The 24,035-nt window shown below is 34.1% G+C and overlaps 1 pseudogene; it reads left to right on the top strand.

Annotated features, from left to right (window-relative positions):
- Nucleotides 1-8,254: 8,254 nt before the first annotated feature.
- LOC129285851 (regulator of nonsense transcripts UPF2-like) overlaps nt 8,255-24,035 on the top strand; it is a 31,542-nt pseudogene continuing 15,761 nt past the window's right edge.

Below are 24,035 nucleotides of genomic sequence, written 5' to 3'. Positions count from 1 at the left end.
TAATAGAGGAAGAATTAGGACGCTACACAGATCCTCATTTGCCTCCTTGTGCAGCCTTTATCGAGATTATGGCTCATGTGTTTTCATGAGATGCATGGCACTGTGTATGGCATATGATTCAAAATGATCTGGTCCATAGGTAGGTCTTGACTTCACTCTCAAAAAATGCATCGAGCCTGCATTAATACAGGTTTGGTTAAAATATTTTGCTTGAATAATTGTTAATGCGATCATGGCTGTGATAAATTTTGTGTGCATATATGTTGTAGAAGGGATAGGTGAAATTTGGTTTAATTTTTTTTTAATATGGGCATGTATGGAGTGAGTGTTTGTTCTGACTTTAATGCATGTTTAAATCCATTTAAATGCTTAAAGATGGATCAACAATTTGGTTCTTCAAAATTGTGATTTCATGATCTTACTACTTGCATTATGAGAACTATCCAAATTTAGGTGTTTAATGATATATTAGGAAATATAAGAGCATGTTCTCAAGTTTTAAAGTATCGGCTAAAGGTTATGAGTTTGAATCACATTTTTATTCCAAGTTTTCATGGATCCTTTGTCCAACTACATATGAGACTAGATATGATCCTATACCCCTTAGTGATCAAAGAATACGATTTAATTGAATTATTAGTTTCTTGGTATTTGAAAATTTATCATTATGCTTGCTTATTAACCATGAAAACTTGTTGATTGTTTTGGATACAGTTTGATCATAATATTAATCTCTCTGGCCTTTAATTTATTTGTTGTGTGAGATTTTAAGAATTTCTGTAGGCATTTAGAATGATTTCATATCGTGTAAATTAATAAGATTTCGCAGGTATGAGAATCAATCTTGTATGTATTTATATGGGTTTCAAAGGCCCATTATTAAAATTAATTCTCTCTTTATAATAAATATTTAAGTCTCATGTGAGATTTCAAGAATCTTCGTAGAGACTTAAATTAATCGCATTATCGTGTAGGATAATAAGTCCTCGCAGATATAGTGATTATCAATCTCTATAATAAATAAATGATATTTGTAAATAATCATATAATACACAATTTAAGAAACTTAATTAACCAAATTAATGTATTTAAATTATAAACATATTTACCAATCATATCTTTTAGTCATGTGAGATTTTTGAATCCCCGTAGGCTTCTAAGATTATCGTATTATTGTATGAGTCAATAAGACTCTACAGATATGACGATTTAGTTTTTAAAATATATATATATATACGCATATATATTATATAATTAATTAAATCAATTAATTAAAGTTAATTCCTTTATCGTGTGAGATTTTGGAATCTCTACATATATCAGGGATAATCATATTACCGTACAAGCTAATAAGGCTTTGCAGGTATGATGATTAAGTTTCTTTGAAACATATATACACACACTTAAAATTATTATTAACAGTTGAAAATATACATAATAATATAAATAAATAAATTAAATGGCCAAACTCTTTTATCGTGTGAGATTTCAGAATCTTTGCAGATATTTAGAGCAATTGCATTGCCGTATGAACCAATAAAGTTTTGCAGGTACTGCAATTAAATCCTCAATCATAAAATAAAAAAATAATAACAATAATTTTAAACCCTTTTCTTTTCTTTAATTAGAAATTCAAAAATTGAGAAAATAATTAAAATTAAATTACTTCTTGCAATTTAAAACACACATATCAAAATTTTAGAAATTGTTTTATTTGCAAAATGGTGAATTATCTCTAATTAATTTCTCTTCTAAAAAATATTTTTACTAACAAACTTTTAAACCCGAACTACGTGGACTTTGATCCCCATCACAGGGCACGTAGGCCTTAGAGTCAGATTCTGAGTCAAGTCCGTCCTCCCTTGTAAATAAATAAACATTTCTCACCTAATTCCTATCATTTTTATATCAAACACATGAACATAAAAGGGATAATTAAAATAGTTATAAAACCATATTAAAAGAGCACAACAAACTTCAGGTAACCGTTCTCACGAACGGGTGTTGTGGGGTGCCTAACACCTTCCCCACACTCAACCGACTCCCGAACCTATTCTCTGATTTCGCAGACCACCCTTATCCTCCTTTTAAACGGTTTCCCGAGATTTCCCTCAAAATCTTGGTTGCGACTCCTCGTTCGATCCGGTTCCCGCCGCGAAGGCCGGGACCTCCGCTCGCGCGCCGTCCGCGTCGCATTTTTCCAGGTGCGACAATTGCATTCAGCAAGAAGAAAGGAAAGCAAAACAGTGTTGCTGAACATAGAAGAAAACCTATTAGGAGACTTGAGACTAGCTAAACTTGAAGAGCTACCACAGTTTGATTTTAGAAGTATTGAAACAGCAACAAACAACTTCAACATTGCCAATAAGCTTGGGCATGTTGGTTTTGGTTTAGTATACAAGGTACCTGAATAACATGAAATTAGTCAAATTCCTTCAAAAAGCTCAATGATTTCTATTTCCCCCTATTTAACATATATAGTCTATAAGGGAGAATTGCAAGATGGACAGGAAATAGCAGTGAAAAGACATTTAAGAACATCTACACAAGGGCTAGAAGAATTCAAGAATGAAGTAGTCGTGATTTCAAAGCTTCAACATCATAATCTTGTAAGACTTCTCAGCTTCTGTATTAAAGGGGAGGAAAAAATGTTGATATATGAGTACATGCCTAATAAGAGTTTGGATGCTTTTATATATGGTTAGTCCATCTTATCCTGTTTCATTCTTGTTTATGCCCACAGAAGCATGGCAATTTTAGTTTTTTTATCTCTGTATTTTTTCTAATAATCCTTTCTTGCTCCTACGTCAACTTTGGATACAAAGATAACATGAAAGGGTTTAGATTTTATCTGAATAAATCAAAATCTGGTAACTTAATTGGTGGACTAAAATTGAATCTTTGTTATTGTAACGCATGAAATAAACTTTGTTTTGTTTTATGTAGATCCCATGAAAAATAAGGTGTTAGATTGGAAAACTCATTTGAACATAATCAAAGGAATCGCTCATGGCTTGCTTTATCTCCTTAGAGAATCTAATCTAAAAGTTGTACTTACAAACTTAAAGCCAAGTAATATCTTACTAGATACACAATCTAAACCTAAGATATTGGACTTTAGTCTTGCAAGAATCTTTGAAAGCAGTGAAGATGAAGGCAATACTAGAAGGGTTGTTGGAACATAGTAAGCTTTCATGTTCTATATATAATTTTGAAATACCAATACTAGATTTATAGGAGTTGAAATTTATTATGGATGATTAAATACAGTAGTTATATGTCACCTTAATATGCAATGAAAGGACTCTTTTTAGAGAAATTGTATGTCTTTAGCTTTAGAGTTCTGCTCTTGGAAATCATCAGTAGTAGAAAAAACACAAGCATTTGTGATCATAAACATTCAACTAACCTCGTGGAACTTGTAAGCCTATCCAAATTAATTATGGCATTGTTTTGATAGCATAAATCTATAAACTATTGCTTGTTTATGCTAATATAGATTATTGCATTTCCTTTAAGGCATGGAAATTATGGAATGAAGATGATATCCAATCTCTCATAGATTTAGAAATATCTTATCCAGATTTTGTCAAAGACTGTAATAACCCAAAAAATTTTTTTAATAATAATTAGAGATATAAGTTTGTGTTTTAATAGTAATTATATTAATTCTTAGAAGAAATATAATAATATAGAGTGTTGGTGTAGTGGTATAGTACAAGCAACCCAACCACTACGTCCCAAGTTTGAATTTGGCTAAGACAAAAAGAGGGATTTTATTTTGTTTTGGCTTTCTGAAATTACCAAACTGCCCCTCTTTAATCTAATAAAAAAATTTCATCCCTTTTTCGATCATTCTAGATCTATCAAGTGCTCTCCCTCATGCTTCATTCCTTCACTCTTCCTTTGTGTCTCCGCTTCCTTCCCTTGCATTCTCAATCATCACTAGCGTGAGCCTTTGTTGTCAATCTATCCGCAGCTGGTAGGAGTAGAGCTCATTTTCTTGTTACTGAACGCCAGAAAAAAAATCTTTTCCTTCCTCCTTATTCGAGCTTACAGCATATCGCTGGGTTGAGGTACAGACTATGGGATCCTTTTTCTTGTGCTACTGTCAAGTTTCTCAGCTATGTTCTTGGTTTGTTATGCTTCCTTCTACTCGATTTTGATTATTGCTCTATTCTCACAAATTTCATTCACCTATTGTTGATGAATGGAAGAAATCAGCTTGTTGGAAATTAGTGGTACTGGTCATGAAATGGACTTGAAGTGGATTCTATTTTCTTTACTTTCTTTCGAGTAGTACTTTGTTTTTTTCCTCTTGCTTAGTTGTGAATTTCATTGTCCTCCTCCCCTGCTGTATGTCGTTGGTTCATTTGAGGTGAAGGGTCTTGATCCCTTCTCTCTTTCTTCTTGATAACTAACGCACTTGTATGTGTGATGAAATAGTATTCAACTTGCTTTTCATCTCTTGATTTTCTGTTGTTGTCCATGACTGAATAAACAAAAATATGCATTAGTATTAAAGATGATGGTGATAGATATGGGTCATAATTTTGGAGTTAAATTAATTTTGTTTGATTTGGTTGATGTTAAAGAATTTATTGAGGTGAAATTGGAAGAGAAAAGCTTAGATATATTGTTGGTGCCTATGAGATGTTGTTGAAGGGCTTGTACGAGGAAATAAAATTTAACTTCTGAATATTGATGGAAACTATTAGTTTAGGAATTAACCTGTAGATCTATAAAGAAATTTAATTATGGGCTTGCATGCAGTTATTTGTATACTTGGAGCTTGTTTAATTTTTGGTAAATTGTTGAAGGTTTTAAATTGAAGAGGTAGAAGTAAACTTCTGTTTCAAGAAAATAGAATGGCATGGTTAAAGTTTTATAGAGGAAGTTAGAGGAATGAATGATGATGCTTGAACTAACTTTAAATCATAAATTTGGTTTTGAATTTTAGATGGTGGTCGGTAGAAATTGTGTTATAAATTAAAATATTATTAAAACTGTATTTATTTATATTCTTATAGAGTGTGCGGAAGAATAAGTCCTTGACAAGAATTAAAAGAAGAATATTTTTGAGAATTTAGAACTCCAAAGAATAAGTGAATAGCATTCCACTTAATTATTTATTAATAATCTTTCATTGAAATATCCTATTTTTATGAATTATGTTAGTTTTAGAAATTTTGGAACAATGATGAAGGAGTATATTATGATTTGTGCATTTATTTTTCCTTCAAGAAATGTATTTCTAATATTGATGATGGCATCTTTGTTTATTGAATTTAAAAAAAAAAATTCTCGGTTACACAATTGATGTAAATTTGGACGTTCACTATGATATATCAAATTGGCAAGTTTTACATATTTCAAGCAATTCACGCGAGTTTGATATTGAGAACACAAATTTTACTTCAAGCATAATTATTTCTCTCGCATGTTTGAAATGAGATTTTTAAGAGGACTCTATACAGAACACTGCTGCTAACGACAATTCTGTTAGCTCGTAGTGTGCTGTGGTTAAAAATTAGCTAGTTTGTTTCATGAGCTTTGTTCTCATATTTGATATTCGTGGGCTTTATACTCGCATTTTTGATTTCGTGGCCTAAGCTGTGTTTGGTTAGTATTATCCTCGTGGATTGTGTGTCCACGTTTGTTTTTGTAGCTTTGGCTATGTTTGGTTATTTACCCTTATAGACTGTGTGTCCACATTTGTTACCTGTTTTATTGAGTTTTCAAAAACTTTAAATGTTGACTAATATGTGTTTTTGAAATTTTCATGATTTTGATTAACAAATATATCACTTTGATTTATTTACGAATAAATTGTTTTCTTGAAGCACAATAAAATAAACTACTTTTAATTTACTCTCATTTTATGGTTATGATTATGATTTACAAATTTATAAGTTTATTATTATGAATTATCATCTTTTTAACTAGTTTATATGATTATTTGAGTTTATTATTTTAATTCTTTTAAATTTTACTCTAAGCATGCTATTTATTAGAAAAATTTATTTTGGTCTCAGATTTACTAGTTGACATTGATCCTACCAACCTCTGAAAGGACAATATGGCGATATTAGGTGGAATTTTTGTTTGGTATCGTTATTTTTTATGTCAATATTTAAACCCTATGTATTTCGATTCAAAAAGAAAGATTAGTTGCTCCACATAGATTATTGATAGACTTTATTTTAATTTGTATACTAGTTATTGGCTGGAAGGAGCTACGCTCCTGATTTATACTATAATCTGTAAAAATTTTCTGTTGTAGAATTTTCGAGAGATCCTAGTTACAGGGAAGGTTCTCCTAAAATTTTCACAAAAACGTTGAAGCTTTCATATGACAATTAGTATCAAGCTATTAGAATTTTTATATAATTTGATTGATTCTTCTAAAAGAAAAATGAAAATAAAAAAATGGATTGCACTTTCATTTTGAGGCTTACAGAAATGTGTGAAGTGGTTCGCACCCATGCCGGTCACCTTATATTTTTTAGGCATGATAGAGACATTGTTAGATGCATGCACATTAGGTTTCTATGTGTTCAAGAACATGCAAAAAATAGGCCTTCTATGGAAATAGTAAATTCAATGCTTAATAATGACAATGAAAATCTTCCATTGCCATGTCAACCTGGATCCATACAGAGGAAGGTTTTACAGAATGCAGAGTCATCTGAACAGAGCAATAGGTCATGCTCTGTCAACAATGTCACTCTCACAAAGGTGCAAGGGAGATAGAAGATATTAAAAACAATGCAATGATTGTAAATAACTGTGTGTTAGATACTTTTTTTTTTTAAATGTGGCCAAAATATGTTGGATACTTTTAAGAATTGAAAATGTATCCTTTCAGAGTTGAATCCAAAGCTGTTATATTCAATTATAGAACATATGAAATTACAAAAGTGTGAAGTAATTAAATCTAACCAGAAACTTCTGAACTTTCAAGTCATTGTGTTCTATATCACTTGTAGCTCCTACATATACTCTCTAATTTCCCAACATTTGTACTTATAGAGCTTCTACATCTGTACTTGAGCTTTCAACTCAAGATGATTCCAACAATGGATTTAAATTATTTGAAGTTGAGATGTGTGATTTTTTGTGAATTTTTTTATTTTGTATTGTTTTTTATCATTTTATTATTTTTTATAAAATATAAAATATTTTTTCTTTATTTTAAAAGGTAAACTTTACTGAAATTCACAGTTATCAATTTTAGAGGATTTAAATCCTTCCAACAATAATGCTAATAATGTCTGTAGAGTGAACATTATTGAATTTGATAACATTAAAATGAAGACTTTGTGTGTGTCTCTTAGGAGCTAGGGACTTAGTTAATAGAGATAAGCATATTAAAAAATGACAACTTTTTTCCTCAGAAAATAATACTTTCTTTTGGAAAATAATTACTTTAATTACACTTGATTAATAAATAAATTTGCAAAAATGAATTAGTTATTTTCAATTCTATTTTAGTCAATAATAGTAGTTATTTCTCAATGTATAAGAGTCATGGAGGACAAGCACATCATTTTATTAAAAATGAAAATGTCAAACAAGCTCATATGAACAAAATATTTCATTCATTTAAAAATATAAAGTATTTTTAATCGAATCTCATCTATCAATAAAATAGTTACTTGTCTCTATGTTTTTATATTTACCTCTATATATAATGTGCTTTATCCTAAAATAAATATAAAGTAATTTATGTGATAGGGGTATTTTAAAAAAGATAATAATTACACTTTGAAAATTTAAAAATATCTTATATTTTCAGACATTCAACTTCTAAAAAAATACTTTATATTTTTAAACAAAGAGAGTAATAATTACCATATTTCGTGGCACTTCATTGTCATTTTCATATTTCAAGGTATTTTTTTTGTCAATTTTCCATTTATTTTTTTTACAATTTTTTAATTTTAATTTCAATAAATATATTTCCTTAGTTAAATGTCACTTGTCTTAAAGTTTTGGAGGAATGATATTAAAATCTCAAAATAATAAACTATGATAATTAAATTCTTAATAAAATTTTTTACAAAATTAATTTGTAATTGAGAACTTATTTATAATTTATTTTTTTGAATTTTTAGGAAGCACCTGGTCATAAATTGTTTATTATTTGTTGAGACTTTATTTTCATCCTGCCTATAGTTTACTTTCCACTTTTCCATTTTAACCCTGTAAAATCTTCGCATCGTAGAAACTCGAAAGCAAAGCACACTCTTCTCATTTCTCTAGTTCTCATCGCCAGCGAAGCTCTCCTTCAGCCTTCACAGCCTTCGAGCGAATCAGTACCGGTTCGCCTCGCCACCGTCGTCTCGCCACTCGTCAGTCTTCTCCACATCACCGTGAGTCCGTGACCATCGCCTTCTGCCCTTCTCCTCCTTGAAAAAATATCCTGGTCTTCGAAGAGATCTGTCGAATTTTCGCCCGAGGTTTCTTCTTCGCCTTCCATAATCTTTCCTCCACCATCATCTTCACTTCTGCAGGTTCGTTTCTACCCGAGGTTTCTTGTATATTTTTTCTTTTCCTTCCGCATTCAAGCCTAAGCTACTTTGCTCTGCATCTGAATACAGGTTAATTGGGATTTAGGCTAATGAAGGAGAAGTCACAGCAAGAGGATGAATTCCGCAGTGGAGGTGAAAGTCACAGCAAGAAAGATGACGAGGTTGTATGATTTTATCCTTAAATGATAGCTGATGATCCATCATGTATTATTTCTTGTTTTTTTTAATTTTTTATTTCTACCTTGAACAATTAGTAAGAATACTGCGTAGTTTTCTATTTTGATAATTTGAAAGCAAAAAATGCAGGATTTCATATTTGTTATCCTGAAGCACAGTATCAATGTCGATCGCCTTTTCTATAACCTCCCTATCTGTAGTATTTAGCAGTTTAACGTCCATATTATGCAACTTTTTGAGGTTTGAGCAACACTCACGGATAATAAGAGTAAAAAATACGACTAAATTGTTGTAGTTTACTGTAAGGTGGATTGTTGTGTGGGCAAAAAGTTATTTGCAAGGATGTTCAGACCAAGGCCCAGTAAGGTGAAAAGGGGGCTTAGGTGAATGGAAGAGTTTTAGGTAGATGCCAACGGAAACTGCTTGTATCTGGTAGTAGTGAAGTTAGGTAGAATGTGTAATAGATGTTAGATGAAAGGCCTAGATTAAGATAGCTGTATGAAGCAAGAACATTGGATGTGTTAGAGTTTGGAGAGTACGGATTAACAATTGATGTAGTAGCAACCTGGTATTGTCAGCCAGTGAGGTCTACAAATAAATTAAGGAAAGTTAGGAAACAATGAAATGGATACCTATTCTTTCCCCATCATTCATGATTCACACTTGGGAAAGGGTTGCTGATTGAAATCCCACACTTTTGGTATAACAAGCCCTGCCATGGTACTATTAATGTGATCCCTGTTTCAAAGCGTTACATGATAATGACTTGCAGGGTAGCCCGTCATTCACTAATCAAACTTGCAGCAATTACAAAAAGAAGATAAGACTTCTGAGATGTCTTTTAGGGCAGTAATTGGGTTTTGGTTCATCTCTCTTCCTCATAAAAGCAAAGAAAGATCCTTTATTATTGTTGGAACCACTTTTACATGCTGATTTTTCAATTTATATTTTGATTCCATTGGCCATTGTGGATCAAAGATGTGTTGAGCTTGAAGGCCAGGGTCCAGTGATGTGAAAATAGGGCTAGGTGGATGAAAGACTGTTGTGTGGACAAAAACAGAAAAGCTGTTAGTTAGTAGCTGGGGAGTTTGTAATTGTCAAGTAAAAGTTCTACATATAATGCAATTGAAAAAGAAGAAAAATTCCTCTTAAATTGTGTCAGAAATATTCTAGAAGCAATCATGGGTCATCACTTAAGAATGCAAGCTTTTGGTATGTAGTGGTCCTCAATATTGAACAAGTGTCTCAGTGATGATGGACCTATTTCGCAACCTGTTTTGGAAACAATTTTTTGTTTTCTAGAACCAAAAAAACAAACAAAAAATTTATTTGGTGATGCATTTTCAAAAAGTATTTTAGAAAATAAAGAAACAAAATATTGTTATGGAGAATAGAAAAATGGAAACATTTTTTAGGTGTTTTGGAATTATTATTTTGGAGAATAAGAAAGAATGAGAAAAATATCTATTTTCATTATTTTTTCATTCTCGGAATATGCTCTACAAAACACTAGTTCTTAGAAAATAAAATAACAGTTTCAAATAGGCCCAATGTTGCTATAGTTTGATTCTTGTTTCTTCTCCCTTCTCCTAATTAAAATTAACTTTGTTTTTTCAATAATACCAATTGGTTTTTGAAAGTCAAATTTGACACCGAATAACCTATGAATGGTTGAACCCCATACATTTAAATCTCTCTTGAGGGAAATTTTCTTCACATGAGACTTCAACTAGAAATCTTGCTTGAGGAAAACAAATGTCAAACCACTTGAACATCCAACTAGCATTGGTTTAATTAAAACATACTTTCATTGTAGTGTTTGGTGGGCCTGTGCTTGGTCCACACAAGCCTTAAAGAGAGGGCTTGTGTTGTTGTGGAGGGTGTTATGAAAATGTTCTTTGAATGGCTTAAACTTTCAAAATCATTCCTCTAGGAGATTCTTTTCTTCCTAGGATTAACAGAGAATCTAGCTCTTGGCTTTGTTAGTGAAGAATTTGGGCAAAAGATGATTATTCTATTCACAACTAAGGTATTTATCTAGGTTTAACCACACAGCACTTTCGGTTAATCCCTAGAGTCAAAGGTAAAATCAAAGAGATATTTACAAGATCAATTAGAATCTTATTTAATTAATAAGATATAATAGGAAAGAAATAAGAGTCTAAGATGGCAGGTTTGTGCTTCTTCAACCCTTAATTATTCTTAAACCCTAACATGTTTGGGCTTAACCTAATGGGCCCAAGATGTCGTATTCCAACACTCTCCCTCAAGTTGGTGAATAGATATTAATCATTCCCAACTTGTCACTTAGTTCTTCAAAACGTTCTCTCGCAAGTGGCTTGGTCATGATGTCGGCAATCTGATCTTTTGAAGGTATATAGGCCAAGTCAATCACTTTTGTTTCAACTTTCTCAGTTATAAAATGGCGATTGATCTCCACATGTTTGATTCTATCGTGATGTACCGGATTATGTGCAATCTTTATTACTGACATGTTATCACACCATACCTTGTAAGGTCCCTTTATTTCAATGTGTAGGTCCTTTAGGAGTCTCATGATCCACATTCCTTCACATATGCCCAGAGCTAGAGATCCGTACTCTGATTTTGCTGAGCTTCTTGTGACCACTGGTTGCTTTTTGGTCCTCCAAGTCACAAGATTGCCCCAAACAAAGGTACAATATCCAGTAGTAGAGCGTCTGTTAACTACAGAGCCACCCCAATCTGCATCATTGCAGACTTCTCCATTCTTGTTGTTTCCTTTTCTAAAGAACAGTCCTTTTCCAGGAGTCTTCTTCTTTAAGTATCTTAGAATCCTGAAAGCTGCTTTCATGTGCTCTTTACGTGGGTCATTTGAGAATTGACTCACCACACCAATTGCAAAATTGAAGTCTGGCCTTGTGTAGGATAAATAGATGAGTTTTCCTACTAGTCTCTGGTACCTCCCTTTGTTTACGGGTGATCCTTCTTTTCCTTTCTTTCTTCTCAAGTTCTTTTTGTAGTTGGTCTCCATAGGTATATCCACAAGCTTTGACCCTAACAACCCTGTTTCCATCAATGAATCAAGTGTATATTTCCTTTGTGAGATGCTGATCCCCTTTTCTGATCTTGCTACTTCTAGACCCAAGAAGTATCTTAGGTTTTCCAAGGTCTTTAACTTCAAATTCCTTTGCCAGATTTGCCTTCAATTTTTCAATCTCTTCTAAGTCATTTCCTGTCAATACAATATCATCTACTTACACAATCAGGATAGCAACTTTATCACAGTTATGTTTCACAAACAAAGTATGATCTGATTGACACTGAGTATAACCATACTCTTTGACTGCTTGTGTAAAACGTCCAAACTAGGCTTGAGGGGATTGTTTAGGCTATACAAAGATTTTTCCAATTTACAAACTTGTCCAGGTCTTCCACTTCCTTTAGCCCAGGTGGTAATTCCATGTAAACTTCCTCGTCTAGGTCACAATTTAAGAATGCATCTTTCACATCTAGTTGTAGTAACAGCCAATCAAGGTTTGCAGCTAGTGATAAAAGAACCTTAATGGTGTTGAACTTGGCAACTGGAGCAAATGTCTCCTGGTAATCTATGCCTTGAGTTTGGGTGTATCCTTTGGCTATGAGTCTTGCTTTGTACTTGTTGACAGTCCCATCAATGTTGTATTTGATGGTGAACACCCACTTACAACCCGCAATAGTTTTCCCTTTGGGTAGATTGGTAATACTCCAGATTTGATTCTTTCTTAATGCTTGCTACTCCTCTTGTATTGCTGCTGTCCATTTAGGATCTTCTTTTGCTTCCTCAAAGGTTTTTGGTATTTTCTCATTGGTCACGTTAGCCACAAAGGATTTCATAGGACGAGAGAGTTTCTTATAGAAACATACTTGCAAATAGGATGCTGAGTGCATGTTCGTTTGCCTTTCCTTAAGGAAATTGGCCAAGATAAGTCTTTAGAACTTGCCTCGGGTTTGGATTCTTGGACTTGCATAGAAATAGTTTGGTCACTACTTTCATTCACATTCTGTTTAGTGCCCTTGTTTCGCCTAAATTGTGATTGATCCTCCAATATAGTGCGCCTATTTTGCCTGATGTAAGGTTCTTTCTCTTGCATATTAGGTTGTTCCACTCTTGTCTCATTTGTACCAGAATTTTCCAGATTTTCTTTTCTGTATTACCAGAATTTTCCAGAATATCTTCCTCTATACTAGGTTCAGATGAGGTGATATTAGGTTCAGAGGGTACAATTTGAGGTGATTAAGGGTCATTTGATATTGTAGGAAGAGGAGGTGTTATTGTAATTGGTGCAGGGTCAAGAGGGGGTTTAGGTGGCATTTGGGACCTGCTAGATTCAGTACTAGGACTGCCAGATGCAAGTTTATCAGAAGTACTATTTTCAGAACGAATTAACCATTCATCATTGGTCTCACTCTCCCCTTGAATGGGTAATTTTTGAAAAAATGGTTGATCTTCACAAAACCGAGCATTCATAGTGATATAAAATTTGTGAGTGGAAGGTGAATAACACTTGTAACCCTGTTGAGAGGCTGCACACCCTAAAAAAATGCATTTGATAGCTCTTGGGTCCAATTTTCCTTTATGCTCATCATACACAAAAACGGTGCAGGCAGAAATTCTTTGAGGTATGTTTAGCAATAGGTGAGAGTTTTGAAAAACTTCTTGAAAACTTTGTACAGGGGTTTGAAATTTTAAAATTCTTGAGGGCATTCTATTTATTAAATATGCTGTAGTTAAGACAGCTTCACCCCAAAACATTTTTAGAACATTATTGGTAAGCATTAAAGCCCTTGAAACTTCTAAAAGGTGTTTGCTTTTCCTTTTAGCTATACCATTTTGTTGTGGAGTGTTAACACAAGAGGTTTGATGATGAATCCCTTTTCAAACAAGTATTTTTGAAAGGCTGTACTAGTGTGCTCATGGCCATTATCACTTCTCAATATCAAGTGCTTTAGATTTGTTTTTCATCAAAATTACCCAAGTTAGGCGAGTGTGATCATCAATAAAAGTGGTAAACCATCTAGCATTATTTGTAGTTGAAATTCTAGAGGGTCTCCAAATGTCATTGTGTATTAGTGCAAAAGGTTGGGATGGTTTATAAGGATGAGGTAGATACTAGTTTCGGACTTGTTTGGCAAAGTAGCAAAAATCACAGTGGAAAGAGGAGGGATTTATTTTATTAAATAAATTAAATAAATCTGGAAATAACAATTTCATATAATTGAGACTTGGGTGGCCTAACCTATAATGCCACAGCATCAACTCATTATCTGATGTAGTAGAGTAGGCAACAACATCTGCTACTTTATTTCTCTCTCCCTTTCCTCTCAAGTAGTAGAGACCATCCCATTCTTTAGCATTGCCAATCATCCTTTCTAAAGTCAAATCCTGAAAATACAATGAGTGTCAAAGAATGTAGCACTACAACCAGGATCCTTAGAAATTTGTTTCATTGAAACCAAATTGCATTCAATTTCAGGCACATATAATACATTTTGTAGTTTAATATCCTATGAAATTATCACAGTTCCAGCCCTTTCAACCTTGGCATACGTCCCGTTAGCAACTTTGACACGAGGATATGCAGATTCAGTTTTAAACTCACTGAATAATTCCTTAAAACCAGTAATATGATGAGCAGCACTAGAGTCGACTATACAAATGTTCTTGGATGTTGTGTGGGTGCTAAGTGCAACTATGAGAGACATACTTGCTTGTGCCAGAGTAATGGATAGGTTAGAATTCTCATTGGATTGAGGAATAACTTCATGTTTTTCAAAAAGTCTCTTGAGTATTGTGATTTCCTCTTGGCTTAATGGCTGTTTTTCAGATGTAGGACCAGTATATAGTCCTCGAGCTTCACCTCTGCCTTTCTGCTTGTTGAGGTTGGGCAGTTTCCCATGAAGTTTCCAGCATTCATCCTTAGTGTGACCACTCTTGTTGCAGTGATCACACCAAAGTGAAGAGCATTTACCCTTGGCTATCATAGCAGAAGATTCTAAGTTAGTACTAGGAGTAAAGGAAGAATTAAGGTTTATATCTTGCACTAATTCTTTCCAACTTTCCTCAAATTTGATGGTGTTGACAGTATCTTCAAGGGAAGGTAAAGGTTTCTGTCCTATGATCCTCCCTCGTACATCTTCAAATCCATCATTCAACCTCGAGAGAAATTCATATGTGTGTTCCCGTTCTACAATCTGACGGTAGAGTGTTGCATCAGCATGACTGATCATTGATAGACTTCATAAAGATCTATCTGCTACCAGATTCGCATAAGGGCGCTATAAAATTGAGTGACTGATTTATCTCCTTGCCTTAGGTCTTTCAAGGCCTGTTTCAGCTGAAACATTGCTGCTGGGTTCTCCTTGACAGCATACATGCATTTCATTGAGTCCCATATCTCCTGTGCTGTTGAGGCAAGCATGTAGTTGCTGCTAACTTCCATAGTCATGGAGTTCACAAGCCAACTCATCACCATATTATTTTCTGATATCCACGTGCAATAGGTAGGATCGCCTGATTCTGGTTCTTTTGCTTCTCGAATTAGGTACTTTTCCTTTCCTTTCCCTTGGATGAACATCAGAATATTGTGGGACCACAGTAGGTAGTTGTTTTCGGTCAATTTGTGAGTGACCATAACATGTGGGAAGCCATCACTACTTGTCATGGCTTGCTACTCTGGAATTGACACACCTTCTGTGTGCGATATCTTGGAAGATGAAGGTTCGTCCACAGTGTGAACTCTCACAATGTCGAATTGCATTTGCCTAGGAAGTCGAGAGCCAAATGCTTTGATACCATGAAGAATTTGGCCAAAAGATGATTATTCTATTCACAACTAGGGTATTTATCTAGGTTTAATCACACAGCACTTTCGATTAATCCCTAGAATCAAAGGTAAAATCAAAGAGATATTTACAAGATCAATTAGAATCTTATCTAATTAATAAGATATAAGAAGAAAGAAATTAGAGTTTAAGACGGTAGACTTGTGCTTCTTCAACCCTAATTATTCTTAAACCCTAACATGTTTGGGCTTAACTTAATGGGCCTAAGATGTCGTATTCCAACAGTTAGCTTGTCGAGAGCTAACATAGATATGTTGTTATAGAAGAATAATATGGAAAAAGAGAGGGAAAGAGAGGAGAAACAAAGGAGAGACTGAATAGCGCGATGATTCTCATTAGACTAACATCGTATAAGGATTGCAATTGCATCTCAAGTATATGTAGGCTCCTAATCCTCATAACTATGAACGGCTATATCTATAACCACCTTAACAGCTATTCCTTTGATTCTGAATGTAACTGATAAAGCTAATAAAATGTCACCATTACAATGTCATAACAACGCTCCTACCAAAAAAAAAAAAAAGACCCATGCCCTAAAGGGTCATGTCCAGCAATGGGAGGAACAACTTCTAGGAATCAAACAGAAAAACGTAGCCTACTGTTACTATTCACTGTCACTGTTTTCATTGCTGAATAAATGGAAGCAATTCAGACCTGATCCGAAGAGCATTTTGATCAATCCTCCTTTGTACCACCTCAAAACAAATAAGTGAATGAGGAGAAATTGAATAAGTAAATCCCAGCAAAGAATTTCCTCTGTTAATGGGCCTATGCAAATGATATTGGCCTTGTTATTTGACCTTTGAGCCCATATATTGATAGTTGATGATAGCTGGCATCCACTGAGGTTACAACCACTATACCCATTTCATATGGGGAATATCTGTCTTTGATCCATGCACCCACGTGTGTGATACTTCTTCCAAGCTAACACCTGTCCACATGCCCCTATTTTCTAAGAACCCATGCTTTGAAAAGTGCAGAACATCATTGAGACAGCCATCGATGTTCCCTACAGCTCCAAGAAGCCTTGGATTCTTGTCATCACACCATGTCAAGAGGAATTTAAGGCTTTAAGTTGGTCAACACAAATAGATTGTCATTCCCATGCAGAATGAATTGCGATGGCACCATAGAAATAAGAGACAACAATGGAAAAGCTTGCAGCAGCGACATGGAATCAATAATAGAGAATGATGACCCCTTCTGCAATGATAAGACTGAGGCAGTGGTTGACCCATGATCATGAGGAATCTATAGCAACTGAGGTTCTGCAATACGAAGAACATTCCTTTTCAAATCTTCCTGAGCAACTCGACTTGTATCAAATTTGAGGTGCAGAGGCTGACTACTAGCTCCAGTAGCCATATTTGCACTATTCTTGACAGAAACCCTCTTGTTAGCTTGCCTTTGCAATGTAACCTCCAGGATTTGTGCCAAGCTCCTTCCTTCTTGCATCATTCTTGGTTTAGTGACGTATTGGACCAACAGTCTTCATGCAATCCTCGAATATATGTGTCCATCAAATATTCTTGTGTAAGTTGCAGCGTGCAAGAAATGGAATCAAAGGCATCATTGTAGTTTGCTAAAGCCCCTTATTGCTGTAACCTCATTAAGTTGCCCATGAGTGCTTCATATGAAGGCCCAAAGCATTCTTTAATGGCCGACTGCAAATCTTTGCCTTCTCACTCCCTCATCAGCATTTGAATTTGATTAGACAACCCAATAACCTGATCGGTGAGATCATCAATTGTTGCTATCCTTTGTTCAATTCTCCCAACCTTTCTTCTATTGCTTTCTAAGTTTTTGAACATATCACTATACACCTTGAAAAATCAGAGGTGTTTGCTGAGGAGAACCTGGCTCTGATACCACTGTTATAAAAGAAAAATATGGAAAAGAGAGAGAAAGAGATGAGAAACAGAGGAGAGAAGAATAGAAGGCAGAGAGAATTTAGAGAGGTTGAGAGAAAAGAGAAAGAGAGACTGAATAGTGCAATGATGCTCAATAGACTAACATAGCATAACTATTACACTTGCATCTCTAGTATATATAGGCTTCAAATCCTCATAACTACTAATGGCTATATCTATAACCACCTTACAGCTATTCCTCTAATTCTAAATATTACTAATAAATCTAATAAAATGTCACAATTACAATGACATAACATGTTGATTCTATTGTGTCTTTTGCTGGGGATGGCAAAGTGAAATTTTGATATGTGAAATTTGTGGATGGTATATTTCTTCTGATATGAACTGATTTAAATTGAGTTGATTCTTTCTATCATGTGCAGGAAGCTGCTGCTCGCCTTGATGAAATGAAGAGGTCAATTGAGGCCAAAATGGCTCTACGTCAAAGCAATTTGAGTCCTGAAAGGCCTGGTTAGTTTTTTTTTTTTTCACTCATATTGACAGTATTTATACACATGTTTCGATTTATGCTGCAATTGGCAAGAATTACACTCTTCAAAATGGAGTTTACCTCTTATACTTAAAGAGACCACTAGCCTCTTCCCCCTTTCTAGAAAACAAAGCTTTTCCTGAGGGAGTATAATTTCCTTCTTGCAGTATGTTTCTTTTACACTTCTTGATGGAAAACATGGATGATAATGATGTTTGGTTCCTTCAGAAACCATCTGTTTATATGAACATGGTTTAGCCATCTTTTTGCTGTGGACATCTATTAGCTATAGCTTCATAAATATGTGTTTGTGTACATGTGTTTGTTTAGGGCTGGCTTCACAAGCCATTGTCAGCTCCACAGCTGGAATTTTGTTACCCATGGTTTAATATATCCAATTCTTTTTATGAGAGGAAAATTTGTAATTAAAATATGAAATTGCTTCATCTTCTTTTTATTCAAACAGCTTTTTGCAACGCAGGAATCCATGTCTGGTTCATTCTCTTGTATTAATGTTAAATTGTCATCATTTTTGTTTCATGGATATTCAATGAGTATATTTCATATACAGACTCAGGATTTCTTAGGACACTGGATTCTAGCATCAAGCGCAACACTGCAGTTATTAAGAAACTGAAGCAGATAAATGAAGAGCAGCGAGAAGCACTGATGGATGAATTGCGAAGTGTCAACTTAAGCAAATTTGTCAGTGAAGCTGTGGCAGCTATATGCGAAGCCAAGCTTAGAACATCAGATATACATGCGGCAGTTCAGGTGGGTGCTCTGCATTTTTCATTCTTATCATTTTCTTTTGGGCATTCTGCATTGCTTTAAGTGAATGTGGGTCATTTGGGTTTCTTGTTTCTACACATTAGAAATGATTTCTTTGTGGAATGGAGGTTCTTTGTTTAATTGTAGTTAACATGTTAAAGGGCAGTAAATCTGCATGTACCCCTTTAGATTGTTGCACAAATCTAGATGAGTATTCTAAAACTCCAAGGGTACAAAATTGTAACTTTAAGTTGGTAAAATAAGTATTCATGTGTTTTCTCTAGCTGTCCTTTGGCTTGCTTTTCATCCTGAGCTGGAGCTCCTTGTTTCAATGCTTATCATTTGTGGGCCTTTTTTAGATAAAAATTCTGGTTTTGTCATTTCAATTGGCTTTTAGGCACAGTACGTAAAGACAGTACCTTTTAGAAATTAGAATGTAGGTTTCTTCCATTTAGTTGCTAGATCTCTTTATACATTTACTGTTTGCAATTGTGTTTTTAAAGACATGATTCCTGAGACATTCCTGGCTTATATTGCTTTTCCGAAAGATCTGCTCTTTGCTTCACCAAAGGTACAAGGACTTCACACCAAGCCTGATTCAAGGGCTTCTCAAAGTTTTCTCCCCTGGGAAATCTGGGGATGAATCGGATGCAGACAGAAACTTGAAGGCAATGAAGAAGCGCAGCACTCTGAAACTTCTGTTGGAACTTTATTTTGTTGGTGTTATAGAAGATTGTGGTATTTTCATCAACATTATAAAAGATCTTACCAGTGCAGAACAGCTAAAAGACATAGACTCTACACAAACTAGTTTGACTCTTCTTTCTAGCTTTGCTCGCCAAGGGAGAATATTTTTAGGACTTCCTGTTACTGGTCAAGAAATTCATGAAGAGGTAAATCTTTTTCTCCCTATTGTGAATTCCATTTGATGTTATCTATGACTCTAATGGGGAGTTTGGTTGGTGTGAGGGGAGAGTTTTCTCTTCCTTGCATAAAAACAAAATTTGTAATATCTGTTTTACTTGAGACATTATTACTTAATAATAACTGTTTTTTTTTTCTTTATGTATTATATTTTTAGGGATATAAAAGATATTTGTTATCTACAAATTCACATTTTTTCATTCCATTATCTTTTCTATTCCATTTAGTCAACCTTTACTCACATTTTATAATTGTTGTGTGATTTTGTTTAGAATTGTACTACCATGCCTGGTCTGTCCTGAATATTTCTGCACTGATATGATGATACAGTTTTTGAAGGGACTGAACATCACAGGTGATCATAAGAAAAGTTTCCGAAAAGCATTTTATGCATTTTATGATGCTGCAGCAGAACTGCTTCGATCTGAGCATTCGGTGAGACTCTTCCTCTGTAAACACTTAATTTTGGTTGTTCTTCACTTTGCATTCTAAGCACTGCTTTTTAGGTAGATATTTGTTGCAATGATATTGTTCATGTGATTATTAATGGCTTTTATTTTTTGATAGTCACTTCGACTAATGGAGCATGAAAATTCTAAGATTTTAAATGCAAAAGGAGAACTTAGTGATGAGAACGTCTCTGCATATGAAAAGCTTCGAAAATCATATGACCACTTGTACCGTAATGTCTCATCGTAAGTTGCTTTTGTTGACTTTATTCATTTCATTTTCCTATTTGCATGTAATGTTTTAATTTTTCTTTTTTAAATGAATGCTCCATGTACAAATATTCCATAAGATTGGCAATAAATAAATGCATGAAAACTTTAAGCTATATACATAAAGCTCTAGGTATAAGTATCAATTGTTGTGGATAGGCTTGTTGGTGAGATTATTTTTAGGTTAGTTATAAATGAAATATATTGTGTCAGGTGAGTTGCACCCTCTGGCTAATTGTATTACAGCTCAAAACATGTATGGGCCCATTTGGATTTCAGTTGGTATAATTGATTATAAAAAATTAATTAATATGATTGATTTTGATTATAATTGATTATGCTATAACGTGATCATGTTTGGATATTTTTTGTTTTGAAATTTATTTTGAAGAATTGAAGATGTTTGAATAATTTAATTAAAATCAATTTTAAACATATAAATTATCATAAAGGACATTGCTTTAGAAAATTAAAATATTGATAAAGTTGTGTATATTATTAAATTTGTTCAATTTTATTTAACAAGTAAAATATACTATTTAACTTATATCTGATTAATTATGTGAATTTAAATTATATTAATATTAATAATTTAATATATATATATTTTAAAAAATATATATATATATATAATATCTATTTAATATTTGTTATTTAATTTAAATATATTATATTAGTTAAAGTTGTAGCTGGAGGTTATAAAAAAAGGAAGAAAAAAAACAAGTCGTAGCTAGAGCCTGAAGTTTGCACACATTTTGCAAGAAGAAGAAAAAAAGAAAATACAATAGAAGGTGATCGCATAGTGGGATAATGATGAGCCAGGGATATATATGGTATCTAAAAATTTCTGATACACCATTAAAGCTGAACGTGGTTTGTGGCAGCACAATGCCACCCCAAACATGCCCAACAATGTTCCTCACCCCATCAGATATCTCCTTAAATGTTTCCACTTTACTTTTCTTCTGTCAACTCTTGCGTGATTGCCTTGATGCAGATTAGCAGAATCTCTGGACATGCAGCCTCCAGTAATGCCAGAGGACGGTCACACAACTAGGGTTACAAGTGGTGAGGAAGCTGTTTCTTCTGCTACTGGGAAAGATTCTTCTGTTGTTGAAGCCATATGGGATGATGAAGATACTAGAGCATTCTATGAATGTTTACCTGATCTTAGGTTTGTATTATTCAGAAATATTGATTAAAATTATATTTGCTTCAAAAGAAAAAATGATTATAAATTGCTGGGTAGCTTTTCTTTATAGTTCAACTATTTGTTGCAAGCATCATTTGATTTTATTTTTTATTCAGTTGGTTCTATTATTGTTTTGTATTACAAGAAACTTAATTTAGCCTTTTCTTTCCAGAGCATTTGTTCCTGCTGTGTTATTGGGGGAAGTTGAGCCAAAAAGCAATGAACAACCTGGAAAGAGTCAAGACCAATCAACTGTAAGGAGCCCTAGCTCTGAATTATTTTGACCCATTGAAGGCCTATGTTCTGGTTGCATGCCCTTTTCCATTGTCCGATATTTTCTCTACTCATAAGTGGAAGCTACAACCTAGGTGTTCTCAATTCCTATACCTCTTGGCCTTCCCCCTTTTGGAATGGCTATTTATGAAGCTTTGAAACTTAACTGGTTATTTTGCAACATTGACATATTATATGATGTCATTTAACCTGGTTTCCTATCTGTTATCTTAGGGTCTGACTGTTATCTCCCTAGTTTCAACCCCTTTCCACCCAAACATTTGATATGGTTGAGGCAAAGCTCTTCAATGTACAACACTTGAATGATATATGTATTTTTTCCTAGAATTGAGGATAGTTGTATGAATTTTCAAGAGCTTGGGTATTGCATTCTGCAATAATAGATCATTGTTTTAAATAGTATTGAACCTTGCTTCTTCAAATTTTATTTTTTAGTGAGATGATATTTTCATAACAGAAAGGCTGTTGGGTTAACTACATAGAGATTGACGAAATGGGGCTTTTATATGAAGACTAAACCGTAGAAATAAAAAAGCCTTGAGCTGATTTTGCTACTCTTTTATCCTTCACATTTTCTTTTTACGGGGAAGGGGGATGGGTGGGGAAATTTAGATGGACATTAGATATGTTAAATTACATCTGATTCATCCTTGGTTTTGCTTTGTGATGTTAACCCACTAGACAATCTGCCCTAGAAAACCCAAAAATTATAGGTACATTAGAGAAAGGAAAACTAGAGAAACAATAAAAGGAAATTGATGTAAGAAACTTAGAACTCTAAGGAAACTTGTTCTTTAAAAGTCCAAGTATAAGGACGCCATAAGCGTAGATTATGCTCGTGATAAAGTTTACTTTTATCCACGGAAGAACGCAGGCCATGAGCATGAAAATTTACCGAAAAAAATCGAAATTCACATTCAAAGTTTGTCAAAAGGCATTAGATCATGTTCCTTAAATAAAGAAGATTGCTAGACTACTAAGATTTTAGAAAGCCCTAGCTGAAAGACTTGACCCAAACCCAAAGTTTTGTTAATCATTAATTAGGTGCCTCTCTTATTGAAAGACTAATTGAAAAATATACCAATTAATGAAAACGAAAATACAAAGAAAAATAAAAATACTAACAAAGCCCAAATTAATACAAACATGCTACTTAATGAAATCACATGCATTGCACATGACATGCTTGTTTATGTATTGGACTAAGAATATAAACATGCTACTAAGATTTTTGGTGCCTTGCTACGCTTGCACACTACCATGCAATGCTCTTGTGTGCGATGGAACATGATTGCCATGTAGGACACCTCTTGGCATATGATTGCCAGTAGGATGCCTTTCCACTTGGGCATAGATTTATGCCATCTATTCTTCTTGGGCCTTTTCTTCGCACTATTGATCTTGGTTCCAAGATAGGAAAGTTGTCTTCCAAGATAAGAAATTTGGACCTCTTTTCTTTTTGCTTCTTCTACTTGATTGGTGTTATGCAAAGTGACAAAATTGTCCTCCGGTATCATATCATTTTGTTTGTCCTATGAATTTTAAAGCATATTATTTTTGACCCAAAATCGATTTGCTTGCTCTGCATCCTAGTTGCACGAGACTACAAGAGACCCTCTAATTAGTTTACAACTAGCCTGTACTCAAGCGCACCACTTGAAGCCTCTAGAATCCCAGCGTCTCCATCTTCCTCGGCCAGAACAGCGAGCTCGACAACATCTAAATTCCCTTTTGTGAATGTCGAGCAACAGCGTAGGAGAGATAAGGGGCTCTATTTTTGTTGTGGAGAGACGTTTCGACCAGGTCATCGTTGTGACAACTCATTTTCACTACTGGCGATCATTGATGAAGGTGAGGAGCCTATTCCTCCTCTTGAAGACACAAGCATTGAAGAAATAGAACCAAAAAATGCAGAAATATCTCTGAATGCAATCTTAGGTGGCAACACAGGCTTTACAATGAAACTAAGGGGTATATTAGGCACATATGAGGCACTGTTATTAGTGGGTAGTGGCTTTATGCATAATTTTATCTCAGATGCATTGGTACATGATCTTTTACTACCTACATAGTCTATTTATTCCTTTGGGGTTCAAATTGGTGACAGTAGCATTGTGCGTTGCAATTGAATATGCAAAAATATGGAAGTTC

The sequence above is a fragment of the Prosopis cineraria genome, unplaced genomic scaffold, assembly GCF_029017545.1.
Source record: "Prosopis cineraria cultivar Desert tree isolate PC_DT_omini unplaced genomic scaffold, ASM2901754v1 PC11, whole genome shotgun sequence".
In the NCBI taxonomy this organism is placed as follows: domain Eukaryota; kingdom Viridiplantae; phylum Streptophyta; class Magnoliopsida; order Fabales; family Fabaceae; genus Prosopis; species Prosopis cineraria.
Note: the sequence above shows the minus strand (reverse complement) of the source record. Positions and strands in the feature narration are given on the sequence as shown.